At 42.5% G+C, this 13,247-nt stretch overlaps 1 protein-coding gene across 2 annotated transcripts in view; it reads left to right on the forward strand.

The window, feature by feature from the left end:
• Window positions 1-13,247, forward strand: part of Tgfbrap1 (transforming growth factor beta receptor associated protein 1) — a 74,097-nt gene that overhangs the window by 21,445 nt on the left and 39,405 nt on the right. The gene's annotated exons all lie outside the window — the stretch shown is intronic.

The raw sequence follows: 13,247 nt of genomic DNA on the forward strand, positions 1-13,247 counted from the left end.
ATAGTGAACCCTACCTAGCCTTCACCTAGCTTCAGCTGTTCTCAATTCCTTTATACACCTGTCCAGTCCCTATGACAATTTTGAAGCAAATCCCAGACACTATTGCATTTCGTCTGTAAATATTCGTGTATATACTTATACATTCTAGAAACCTCTATACAAATGAAAAAAACCATAATATCATTAACTAAAAATTTTGACAATAATTCACTATTATTAAATATATCTGGGCATGTAGTATTTCTCCTATCATATATCACATATATTATATATAATAAATATGCATAGACACATATATACACTTAGGTTTAAGTGCCTGTAGTTTTGCAGTTCTTTTGAAGTAGTTCCAGCTGAGATCCATACTCAATGGGTTGATATATCTATTAAATTTCTTTTTTATAAGGCTTTTAAGAATTAATTTATCATTTTATATATAACGGATTATACTCTTTTATTCCCTTACCCCTACTCCTATTACCCTGGGGGCCTTCCTCAGTGGGGTTATGGTATTCACTGTGGGGTCATGAAGGCCTCAGTCAGTCCCTGTGGGGTAGCAGGGGTGGGGTTCTAGGGGAAGTGTGAACTGTGCCTCAGGGTAGGGGGTCTAAGGGAGGTGTGAACTGTGCCTCAGGGTATTCTTAACCATTCTGTGTCTCTTATAATCCTTTGTCCCCTCTTCTACAATGTTTCCTAAGCTATGGCAGGCCTGTTGAGTTCTCTGTAGCCTTTGGATTTTGTTTGGTTCTGATTGATCACTGTGTCTGCCACCGTCACCTTGGAGCTGTTTGTCAAGCTAGCAGTAAGAGCAGTCTTCATGTTGTAGCTTCCTCTGCAGTTTCTCCTGGGTCCTGGCAGATGTGGTAGAGGTGTCACATCCTGTGGTGGGCAGTTGGCCATCTTCTTGTCTTATCAATGGATCTTGGTTCTCCTGTTTTCTCTGCCATCTATAAAATAGATTCTCCACCAGGAGTGAGAGCAGCCCTGTTTTTGACATGTTGTTTTTCTCTTACAGCTTTTGGTACTCTCTCCGGTTGCTGTTTAGTGCCACCACACCCGGCTTCTGTTCACACATATTTTTTAACTTGACAATGTTAATTGATTGCCAATCTATTTCTTCTGTCTTGTCCTCAAGTTCTGAAATTCTGTCTTCTATGTGGTCTACTTTGCTAGTGAGGCTTTCTTGGGAGCCTTCAGTGAGGGCTATTGTAGTTCTATTTTCTGTTATGTTATTCTTCAGCATTTCCATTCCTTGCTTGAATTCTGTTTTCCCTCCTTCCTTCCTTCCTTCCTTCCTTCCTTCCTTCCTTCCTTCCTTCCTTCCTTCCTTCCTTCCTTCCTTCCTTCCTTCCTTTCTATTTATTTATTTGAGAGAGAGAGAGAGAGAGAGAGAGAGAGAGAGAGAGAGAGAGAGGGAGAGAGAGAGGGAGAGAGGGAGAGATTGAGAATGGGCATGCCAGGGCCTTCAGCCACTGCAGATAGATGCGTGAGCCCACTTTTGCCTTGTGCACATGTGCGATATTGTATGCCTGCATCACTGTGCATCCTGGGACCTGGAGATTCAAACATGCATTCTTAGGCTTCACAGGCAAGCGCCTTAACTGCTAAGCCATCTCTCCAGCCTTATTTTCATTTCTTAATTTGATCTTTTTAAAAAAAAAATTTTTTTTTTCAATTTCATTTAGTTATTTATTTGACAGAGAAAGAGGGAGAGAGAGAGAGAATGAGCATGCCAGGGCCACCTGCCACTGCAGACAAACTCCAGATGTATGTGCTCCCTTGTGCCTGTGGCTAATGTGGGTCCTGGGGAATCAATCCTGGGTCATACGGCTTTGCAGGCAAACGCCTTAACCACCAAGCCATCCCTCCTGCCCGATTTGATCTTTTTATTACTACCTGAAGTTCATTTTTGTATTTGTGTATGTTTGTATTGAGCTTGTTCCATTGGCCCATGAGTTTGTTGGTTCTCCTCAAATTCCTGTAACCTTCTGGTGATCTCCTTTTGATTGTCTTCAATTTTATTAAGCCATCTATGGAGTCATGTTTTCTGATTCTCTTTGGTTTCCTTCAACTATCATTTGAGATGTTCTTGTTGATTATTTTCCTTTTCCTTCATCCATCCTTTGAAATCTTTTTGTTGCATTTCTTCTTTTTTTTTTTTTTTATCCTGAGGTAGGGTCTCATTCTAGCTGACCTGGAATTCACAGTGTCATCTCAGTGTGGCCTTGAACTCATGGTGATCCTCCTACCTCTGCCTTCCAAGTGCTGGGATTAAAGGTGTGTGCAACCATGCCCGGCTTGTTGTATTTCTTCCAATTCATTGAGCCATCACTTGATTTGTAATTTGAATTCTTTTTTTTTTTTTAATTTTTATTTACTTATTTATTTATTTGAGAACGACAGACACAGAGAGAAAGACAGATAGAGGGGGAGAGAGAGAATGGGCGCGCCAGGGCTTCCAGCCTCTGCAAACGAACTCCAGACGCGTGCGCCCCCTTGTGCATCTGGCTAACGTGGGACCTGGGGAACCGAGCCTCGAACCGGGGTCCTTAGGCTTCACAGGCAAGCGGTTTACCGCTAAGCCTTCTCTCCAGCCCGTAATTTGAATTCTTTTTGCTGATTTTCTCCCATTTTCTTCAGCCGTTCTTGGAGTTCCTGTTTCATTACTCTTTGATCAGTTTCATCCCATTCAGCCAGCCATTTATTCGTGATCTCATTAAGTTTGTTTGAAATGAGATTCATTTTGAGATTCTGTGTCTGGTTTCTTTGGTGGAGGCTTCCTTTGTGGGGCCAGATGTTCTTTGTGGGGATCTCTTGCTTGGTGTTGTGTGTTATTTGCTTTAACCTTCCCTTGGTTTGTTCCCTCTCAGGCAGCCACTCTAGAATGACCTCTTTTGGTTTTTTGGTTCTTCTTCCCTCCCTTTTCCTGAATATTTTGCTGAATAAATTGGACTGTGTTTCCCACTCTGAATTTTGTTAATTTTATCCCCATAGTATTGTTATGCCACTCTGACCCCTGTGACCTCTTGTGTTGACTGCAAGGAAGTAACTATGAGAGTTAAAATTTTTTATGTGTTTGTTGTTGAACTAAGCAAGTTAACTCAGTGGTAAGCCCTTCCTACAGGGCTTAAGGGTGACTTTCTCCTTTCAGTTGATAAAGGTGACTGATGACCAACTGGATGTAAGTAATGGTTATTTGGTCTGATGGGCAGCATTGTTTCTGTCCATTCTTTCATATAGTATTGGAAGTGCTTTGGGAAGCAAACTTTCTCCTCTCTAACTATCTGGCCACCCCCTAAACATTTTGTTTGAAGGCAGGGTGAGGCAGTATGATGGTCTGTTCTGCCTTCTATTTTTTTTTTTTGAGGTAGGGTCTCACTGTAGCCCAAGCTGACCTGGAATTCATTCTTAGGGTGGCCTTGAACTCATGGTGATCCTCCTACCTCTGCCTCCTGAGTGCTGGGATTAAAGGCATACGCCACCTTGTCTGGCTGTCTAGGACTTTCTTTTAAAAAGCCTTATTGTGAAATCATCTGTGATGTACTTGGCTCTGTTAGCTTTGTTGTGAGCTTATTCAGGTGGATTCCTGAACACTTTGGTTTGTCTCTAGAACTCTTGAGTAGCTTTACTTCCTGGAGTGCTCCTGGCTCACTGTGTATTCCTACCCCAGACCTAGCTAGTATCAGCCATTTATTCCCAGAGCTGCTGTTTACAGACCATGGCCTCGGTGGTGGGTCTGTGTCCATTTTAGGGCTTTTGAGTAGAAAGTGCTGAGTACTTCATACTTTTCAGATTACTCAATCATAAGATTATGTTATTGGGACCCATCCTTCTATATTCTGGTGTCCCCTTCCAACCACATCAAAATTCTAACTTCTCATACCAGGCATGGTAGCATATGCCTTTAATCCCAGCACTTGGGAGGCAGAGGTAGGAGGATTGCTGAGTTAGAGGCCACCCTGAGAATACTGAGTGACTTCCAGGTCAGTCTGGGCTAGAGGGAGACCCTACCTTGAAAAAAAAGAATCTAACTTCCCTAGACCCCTCCATAATTACTACTTGGATTGATTCCACAGGACAGAGGAGAGTAGCAGAACCAGCCCTGTGTTGCTCACAATATAATTACTGGAAAAATATCTGATTCATGGCGGTTCTTTTTGTCCTAAGGCTTTTCAAAATCAAACATAATTATGTTTAAAGCCACTTGCAGTGGTTCCCCCCTTATGTGGTTATGCCACCAATTACATACGCAGTTTGATTGATTTGTTCCATTTTACTTTCAGATCACAAAAAATCACCTAGTTTTGTTTATTTTTTATTATAAAACTATTTACAAATTTCCAAGGCACATGGACTCAGCAAGGTATAATCACCAGAGAACTAGTATGTCTCCTGCCCACATCTATTCTCCTATAGGTCATCTTCATTTTTAGGTCTTATTGGTCCTATCTAGTGGTCAGGTTCATTGTTTTCCACCGATTACAGAATTACAAGACAAGAATGCTTGAAAGTCAAGTAGAGCAAACATTTATTTATAGCGCTTAAGAGAAGGCAGAGGAGGTATTGTAATAGAGAACTCAAGAGGAAAAAAGGCAAAGCTCTTGTAAAATAGGAGATCTCAAGTGGATAGTGCACCTGGTGACTTATAGGAAGGGGAACTCCTTTGGGGAGGAAGAGATCTAGGAAGGGACTCAGGCTTAAGGAAAAAGATCTAGGGAGAGAATGCCTATAGGGAAAAGAGATAAAGAAAAGCTAGATTCTCCTTTATAGCCTCAGGGACATTGCTCCCCCTACAGGCTCAAGGACATTTATCCTTTATTTTATTTTATTTTGAGGCACGCCCAACAGATTGGCCATTTTGTTTTTATGAGAGAGAGAGAGAGAGAGAGAGAGAGAGAGAGAGAGAGAGAGAGAAAGAAAGGGAGAGAGTCTTTGCATGTCAGGGCCTCCAGCCATTGCAATTGAACTCCAGATGCATGCTCCTTGTTGTGAGCATCTGTGACATTGCATGCTTGCATCACTATGTGTCTGGCTTAATGGGACCTGGAGAGTTGAACATGCATCCTTATACTTCACAGACAAGCACCTTAACTGCTAAGCCATCCTTCCAGCCCTTATCCTTTATTTTTAAGCAGAATTTACAACTATATCAATATGTGTTTCTCCCTCTTTTTTTTGGCTAGTTACATACTTTTTCACCTTGCTTTAAAAGTTAATGTTGGGGGGCTGGAGGGATGGCTTAGCGAGTAAGGCATTTGCCTGCAAAGCCAAAGGACCCAGGTTTGATTCTCCAGGAAAAACGTTAACCAGATGCACAAGAAGGTGCATGTGTCTGGAGTTCATTTGCAGTGGCTGGAGGTCCTGATGTGCCTGTTCTCTCTCTTTCCCTCTGTCTCTCCCTCTTTCTCTGTCAAATAAATAAATAAAAATAAAATACTTAAATAAAAAATAAAAGTTAATGTTCAATGATCAATATAGTATCATATAGAGATGTCTGTTCTTTATTTTTACCTCTTTTTTCTTTTTTTGTTTGTCTTTGAGCCAGGGTCCTGTTGTGTTACTCAGGCTGGCCTTGACCTCCTGGGTTCAAGCAGTCCTTTTTCTTCATATTCCCAGATAGTTCTGACTATAGCCTTGCACTGCCATGCCCAGCCTTTCATTGTGTTTATAGCCGTATGCTACTCTGATGTGACAGTACCGGTAACTGTGAAACCATGGTTCTTTTTGTGGGTTTTTAGTCTTATTGATAAAAGAATTTAGAAGTGGACACAGAAGGAAGCTCAAAGTCACTTTACTAAAGGATGAGAGAAAGACATCAGGTAAGTAAGCTCCAAATTTCAGCAGCTGCCCAGAAGGAGAGGAAATAGGAAGAAACAAAGTCAGACCTTTTGAGTTAGGGTCCAGAAAAGGCATATCTGCCCAAACTCTCTCTCTTTAAAAAAGTTTATTTGTTTTCAAACAGACAGAGAAGAGAGACAGGCAGAGAGAATGGGCATGCCAGGTCCTCTAGCCACTGCAAACAAACTCCAGATGCATGTGTCACTTGGTGCATCTGACTTTATGTGAATATTGGAAAATCGAACCCAAGTTGTTAGGCTTTGCAGGCACATGCCTTAACTGCTAAGTCATCTCTCCAGTTCTCTCTCTCTCTCTCTCTCTCTCTCTCTCTCTCTTATATATATTATTTAGCTAGCAAAAAAGTAGGTTTCCATTTGGCTTAATTATAACATCTTAAATTTTGATTAACCCTCCTTCCACCCCATCCTCTCTGCTCTTTCTTCCCCTATTGTATTTTTTTAAATAGGGAGTTACCTGTTGTTTAGTTTTCAGGTTTTATTTTATTTTATTTTTTAAAGTTTCAAAAGCCTTTTGTTTAGTTAGAAAAGCAAGTCCCTGAGGACCTCAAGATCATGCCTCCAGCCAGGGCACACAGTCCCATGGTAGTCAAGAGTATCAAGGTGGCATAGCATTTTAGATCATACTTGGAAGCCTGGGGTCTATGGATTTAAATACTTACTGATGGGACCCTAAATAGTCCTAGGGTCTATAGATTTAGACTCTTAATAATGGGACCTTAAGTTTGCAGGGTTATTGAGAAATATAAGCCTAAGCCAACCTATACAGACATCTCCAGCAGGGCCTTGGCTACTGTACAAAAAGACTTCTGTCTCTGTGCTCCATACCCATTTCCACAGCCAGAGAACAGGACCTCCAAAGGTCTGTCTGGGTTTGGAGCCGCTATACCAGCGTGACCTTGCAGTATTATTTTCTCATTTTCCCACTTTCAAGATGGTACTTACCAATGGGTCCCTCCTACATCTAGGGTCTAAGGATTTAGACTCTTACTGATGAGACCTCAACTAGGACCTGTGGCTTTAGATCCTTACCAATAGATTCTTACTGATGGGACTCTGTAGAGCCTATGGATTTAGATCTTTAATGATGTGACTAAGTCATAAGATGGATGTCTTATCATCGAGATTCACTTGGTTGGTCTCTGCCTACCTGTGCAGGATCTATGGCAAATTTCTCATAAGCTGTGCTTATGGCACGTCTCAGCCACACAGTGTGCTTCATTCTGAAGCAGTACTGACAGACAAAAGATACTGCAGAGGGGATAAAATGCATGCACGTTAGCACTCAAGGTGAATTCCCCACTTAAATCTGTCAGGCTGCCTTGTTTAAGAAAGCTATGCCGTAACATACCACATTAATACAGAAATGAAAAGGTGTCTACAGATAAAATATTTCCTGTAAAACCAGAAACTGTGAGACAGACCCAGTCATTAGTGTCTCTAACCACTGAAATGTCTCTCATTTCCCAGATGGAAAACATCTAAAAACGGCAGAGCAGAAAACATCAGACAAATGAGTCTCTTAAGGCTGCTGCCCAATTATATACTTGTTTCTGCCAAGCAAGTCAAAGCCACATGGTCCCTGCCTGTGGGGGTCTCGCTACAGCATGGGTTTTCTCTACCACCACTCCATCACCATTTGCCGCCTAGCATGGGTCACGGACCTAGAAGGTCTGGGTCTGGACACCCTGCAGAGCTCCCCCTGCTACACAGGCTTTTATCCACATGATCCTAGCACTGGCTGAGTACATTCTATCTAGGTCTCTGAGGAACTTTGGCCATTTCTTCCAGGGACAGTGAGGGCTGCCACTCATACCCAGGGAAGGAGGGGGCCTTAACGAAAGAGGGAAAGAAAACCATCTTGGGAACTCAGTCATGTAGGCCTTGCTGGGGCTTCCCCCTGTCAGGAGGGCAAGGGAGAGGCCAGAAGCTTAACTATCATTCTCCTTGCTTCCTTCTCAGTTTTGCTTGGTTCATTCTGACCATGAGTTGAGTCCAAGTCAGTGGTCTTCACAAAGGAAATCCCGGACTGATCCCCAAAGATGACACAGTCTAGGTAGGGCTGCTGCTTAAAACTGTGTCCCAGGGCATTTCCTCATCACAAATCCAGCACATAAATCCCAGGTGGAATCCACATTTCCCTCAGGCTGGCCATTAGCATTTAAAACTCAAGTCATTGTTCTAAAGAGCAAGCACAAAATATATCCCGACAAAACTCAATGTTAGCCAGGGTTGGTGGCTCATGTCCTTTAATCCCAGCACTCAGGAGGCAGAGGTATAGGAGGATAGCTTTGAGTTTGAGGCTAGCCTAAGACTACATAGTGAATTCCAGGTAGCCTGAGCTAGAGTGAGACCTTACCTCCAAAAAAAAAAAAAAAGTTCTACACAACATTATATTTTGCTATTGCCTTTACAAGCAGGCAGAAAGGAAAAAAGAAAATTTTAATACATGTCTCACAGAAATTTTCCAAATCTCCTGTCTTCCGTCTTCGAAGTTTTAAATGTTCTCAGTTCTCAAATAGAAGAAAGTTGCAGCAAAGACAGAGAATTAGGAGCTAGAGGAGATGGCACTTCATTCCACGAGGAAGACAGAAAGCAGAAGAAAACCTACCCTCTCAGTTCCCAGACCAGTGCACCAATATGATACAAGAATTTTGGGGTTCCTTACCAATGCACCAACATATGCCAATACATGGATATGAATGAGAATTTTGGGGTGTCCTGGGATTCTTGTCTTATGAATTCAAAGAATTGAAACCCACACACCGAGAGAAGAAAACCAAGAAAGTAAAGTTTACAAGTTTTATTAGATTATAGATTTGACTTAAAAGAAGGCAAGAATAAAGAGCTCATGCCCAATGCATTAGTGGGGTTCCAGAAATGGGGAAGCCCAGAGTAATTCACGGCTATCCTCCTACCTCTTCCTCCCTAGTGCTGAGATTAAAGGTGGCACCAACATGCCCAGCTTCCCATTTTTTAAATTTTTTGATGTTGGATGTTGAACTCAAGTCCTCCATGCATGCCTGGTGCATGCCACTGAGCTGCCCTACCACCCCAGGTCATCCAGTATCATTAGTAGCTTTTTCTCTTTTCTTTTTCTAGTATTTAAAATGTGTGTGTGTGTGTGTGTGTGTGTTTTGGTTTTTCGAGGTAGGGTCTCACTTTAGCCTAGGCTGACCTAAAACTCACTCTGTTTGGCCTTGAACCTACCATAAACCATAATCCCCCTGCTTCTATCCCCCAAATGCTGGGATTAAAGGCATGCATCACCAAGCCCAGCTTTATAGTTTTTTTTTTTGTTTGTTTGGGTGGTTTTTCACAGTAGGATCTCTCACTAGCCCTGGCTGACCTTTAATTTGCTATGTAATCTCAGCATGGCCTCAAACTCATGGCAATCCTACCTCTGCCTCCTGAGTGCTGGGATTAAAAGAATGCACCACCATGCCTGGCTTGCTTTATTATTCTTTATGTGTTCATGATACCAAAGCTGAAGCGATGGCTCAGAGATTAAGGCACTTGCCTGCAGAGCCTGGCAACCTGAGTTCAGTTCCCCAGTGCCCATGCAGAGCCATATGCACAAAGTGGTTCAAGGCATCTGGAGTCTGTTTGCAGCAGCTGGAGACCCTGGTATGCCCATTCTCTTTGTCTCTCTTTCTCTCTATGCTTGTATATAAATAAAGTTTTTAAAAAGATTCCAGTGTATCTGCTATATATGCTTCAAATATTTGATTATAGCTTTTTGTTTGCAAAAGCTTTTTTAAAAAGTCTGTATAATGTGTTGGTCTTTAAAAACATTTTTTTGTTTCTTTAAATTTATTTGAGAGCAACAGACAGAGGGAAAGAGGCAGAGAGAGAGGGAGAGAACGGGTGTGTCAGAGTCTCCAGCCACTGCAAATGAACTCCAGATGCGTGCACCCCCTTGTGCATCTGGCTAACTTGGAACCACCTGGGGAATTGAGCCTCGAACTGGGGTCCTTAGGCTTCACAGGCAAGCACTTAACCACTAAGCCATCTCTCCAGCCCATAATATGTTGGTCTTTTAAGTTATTACTTTTTGGTTTTGAGTTTTAATTAGGAATGTGTTCCTATCTTCCAGGTTATACATAGTCATTTGGGTTTTCACTTAATATTTCTGTTATCATGTAAAGAATAGACTTGGTTGTATTTTATTTATTTATGAGAGAAAAATGCAGGGGGAGGGAGGAAGGAAGAATGAGCATCCCAGGGCTTCTAGCCACTGCAAAATGAACCCCAGACACATGCACCACCTTGTGCACAACGTGGGTACTGGGGAATGGAACCTTAGGACTCACAGGCAAGCACCTTAACCACTAAGCCATCTCCAAACTTGCATTTTTTTACATTGTTGCTCATTATCCTTACAAACTGAAGAGCCCTTCCTCACTGATACAGGTGGTTGCCTTTAATGTACACAAAATTCCCAAGACCATTGGGATCTCTTGTTTCATTCTACCTGTCTGCCTACCCTATCCCTAACCAATTTGACTGTAAAGCCCTCATGAGGAAAACCATATTCCCATAGTCGTCTTGTTGGTTGCATTGTTAGATTGAAGGAGACCATCAGCCATATTCTGTATGCATTTTCTCCAAGCTTACTGTGTCTGAGCTACACAAGCATGCCAAATGAAATGACTTTCTTAATTGTCATTCTGCATGCAGTTGATACAATTGTAAGCAAATGGAAAGATCACTTGTAAGGATATATCATACAGCATAGTAATTAACAGCATCCTTATATGCCTTTAGAAATTAATAGTTCAGGGCTGGAGAGATGGCTTAGCAGTTAAGCGCTTGCCTGTGAAGCCTAAGGACCCCGGTTCAAGGCTCTATTCTCCAGGACCCATGTTAGCCAGATACACAAGGGGGTGCACGTGTCTGGAGTTCGTTTGCAGTGGCTGGAAGCCCTGGCGCGCCCATTCTCTCTTTTGCTCTCTGCCTGCCTGCCCCTCCCTCCCTCTGCCCCCTTTCTTTCTCTCTGTTACTCTCAAATAAATAAATAAAAAATAAACAAAAAAATTTAAAAATAGTTCAAACAAAACTATTTTCTTTTTTTTTTTCTTTTTGGTTTTTTGAGGCAGGGTCTCACTCTGGTCCAGGCTGACCTGGAATTAACTATGTAGTCTCAGGGTGGCCTTGAACTCATGGCGATCCTCCTACCTCTGCCTCCCGAGTGCTGGGATTAAAGGCATGCGCCACCACGCCTGGCGCTAAAACTATTTTCATTTTGTTTGCTACCTTTCTAACTTGTGAGCACTCCTGTCAAAAGAGATTGCTTTTGACTTTTTATAAAGCAATTGCTTGCTGAAATTTTCCTAATGCTTTGACCATATTGTTTGTCAATGCTTCTCAACAAAGGAAACTTATTCTGCTACTCTTCATCCTACATGGTTCCCTCTCCCACTCTGGCTTAGGCCAGAGTATTGACTGAAATTTAAAGGGGGCACAACTGAAAAGAGTGGCTTTAAGACATAGGTGTGCTATTTACAAATCTGCTTCATAGACTTCATTAGCTGCTTAGCAAAAATAGATTTAGCTGGTGAATATTAGCAGTAAAACTAGTTAGTATGGTCTGCTTAAAAGAGTCTACAGGCACTTCTCTGACTTAATTAGACCTCCTCGTTCACCATTATGGCTCTTTTGCAGTCAGGTCCCATTGCTGGGACAAATATCCAACCAGAAGCAGCTTATGGAAGGACAACATTTATTTCAAGCTTACCGATCCAGGGTCATACTACTTCCATACATCAGCAGCAGAGACACACCATCAAACAGGCAGCAAACACCAGCAGGCATACACTTCCAGAGCCCAAACTGTTTTTCACACACCTTAGAGATGCCTCCAAGATCCATCCCAGTAACATGCCTTTTCCCCAATAGGCCTCTGCCCATTGGAGACTCAAGACTCAAGCCTGAGTCCATGGGACCATACTCATTTATTCCAGTGAAACTTTCACAGAAGCTTTTCTTCTTCTTCTTTTTTCTTAAGAAAGTAGTGTTTTGTTTTGTTTTTGTTTTTCGAGGTAGGGTTTCACTCTAGCCCAGGCTGACGTGGAATTGACTGTGGAGTCTCAGGGTGGCTTTGAACTGCCAGTGATCCTCCTACCTCTGCCTCTCGAGTGCTGGGATTAAAGGCATCTGCCACCACACCCAGCGAAAGTAGTTTTTTCTTAAAATTTTTATTTATTTTTGCAAGCAGCAGAGAAAGAGGCGGTGTGGGGGGGGCACCAGGCCCTCAGCCACTGCAAACGAACTCCAGACACGTGCGCCCCCTTGTGCATCTTGCTAACATGGGTCCTGGGGTCCTTAGGCTTCACAGGCAAGTGCTTAACCGCTAAGCCATCTCCCTAGCCCAAAAGTAGTTGTTTTTATTCGTGTAAAAGTTTCATACTGCATCTAGCTTCAAGGTCTCACACTGAACCTAGAGCTCTTTATCTGGCTGTTTCGAAGTACATGGAGAATTGACGGCAGTGCTGACTCCCCAGCTTAGTCTCATTTCAGACTCCTTGGTGCATTTTGTTGCTGTGTTTTTCTTTCTTAGTACTGTGTGTGTGTTCATGGGTGTGTGGAGGTCAGAGGACAGCCTCTGGTGTTGATACTCACCTTCTACCCTGAGGCAGAGGTTTTCCTTGTTCACTGTTATATTCACCAGCTAGGCAACTCTCCTGTTCCTGCCTCCTTTCGTACCTTAGTTGCACTGGGATTACAGTTATAGTAATGCATCTGGCTTTTTGTGAGTTCTGGGAGTCCAAACTCAGGTAGTCACACCTAACACTGCAAGTACTTAATCCACTGAGCTATGTCATTGGTCCCTCCCACAGCACTCTTTGATGCTGTTTTGAATATTTGAGCATTACTGTGTCTGTGATCTAGATGAGTATCTACTAAAGGGCCCATTTGCTAGAGGCTTAGTTTTCAAGAGGGTGCCATTGGGAAATAGTGCATCCTTTCAGAAGTGGGGCAAATGGAAGGTTTTCGGGGTCACTGGCATGGTCTTGAACAGGATTATTCTCTGGGCTTGCTTCTGGTTTATGAACTGAGTGTGTTTGTCCTGCCACATGCTTCTGTCAGCTCAAAGCAATGTGGCCTTTGAATGCCTTCTCTTTTACACACCTGACGCCCCTCCCACCTCATTCACTAGAAGCCATTTGTCTGCTGTAGTGGCACCTGATAATTTGGAAGTGATGGCATAGTGTTTTCACAAAGGCATTCTAACCCTCTTGAAAATTAAGTTTAAAAGGATTGATTTCATTTGCTGAATGTATTTATTGGTAGTCCCCCATATTTATGCCTTAGCAACAAGATATGGTAGTCATTGTTGACAAACACTTCATGGCAGTCTGTCCTGAATTGCAAAATAGTTCTCTATTTTACAAT

The sequence above is a fragment of the Jaculus jaculus genome, chromosome 4, assembly GCF_020740685.1.
Source record: "Jaculus jaculus isolate mJacJac1 chromosome 4, mJacJac1.mat.Y.cur, whole genome shotgun sequence".
NCBI classification, from domain to species: domain Eukaryota; kingdom Metazoa; phylum Chordata; class Mammalia; order Rodentia; family Dipodidae; genus Jaculus; species Jaculus jaculus.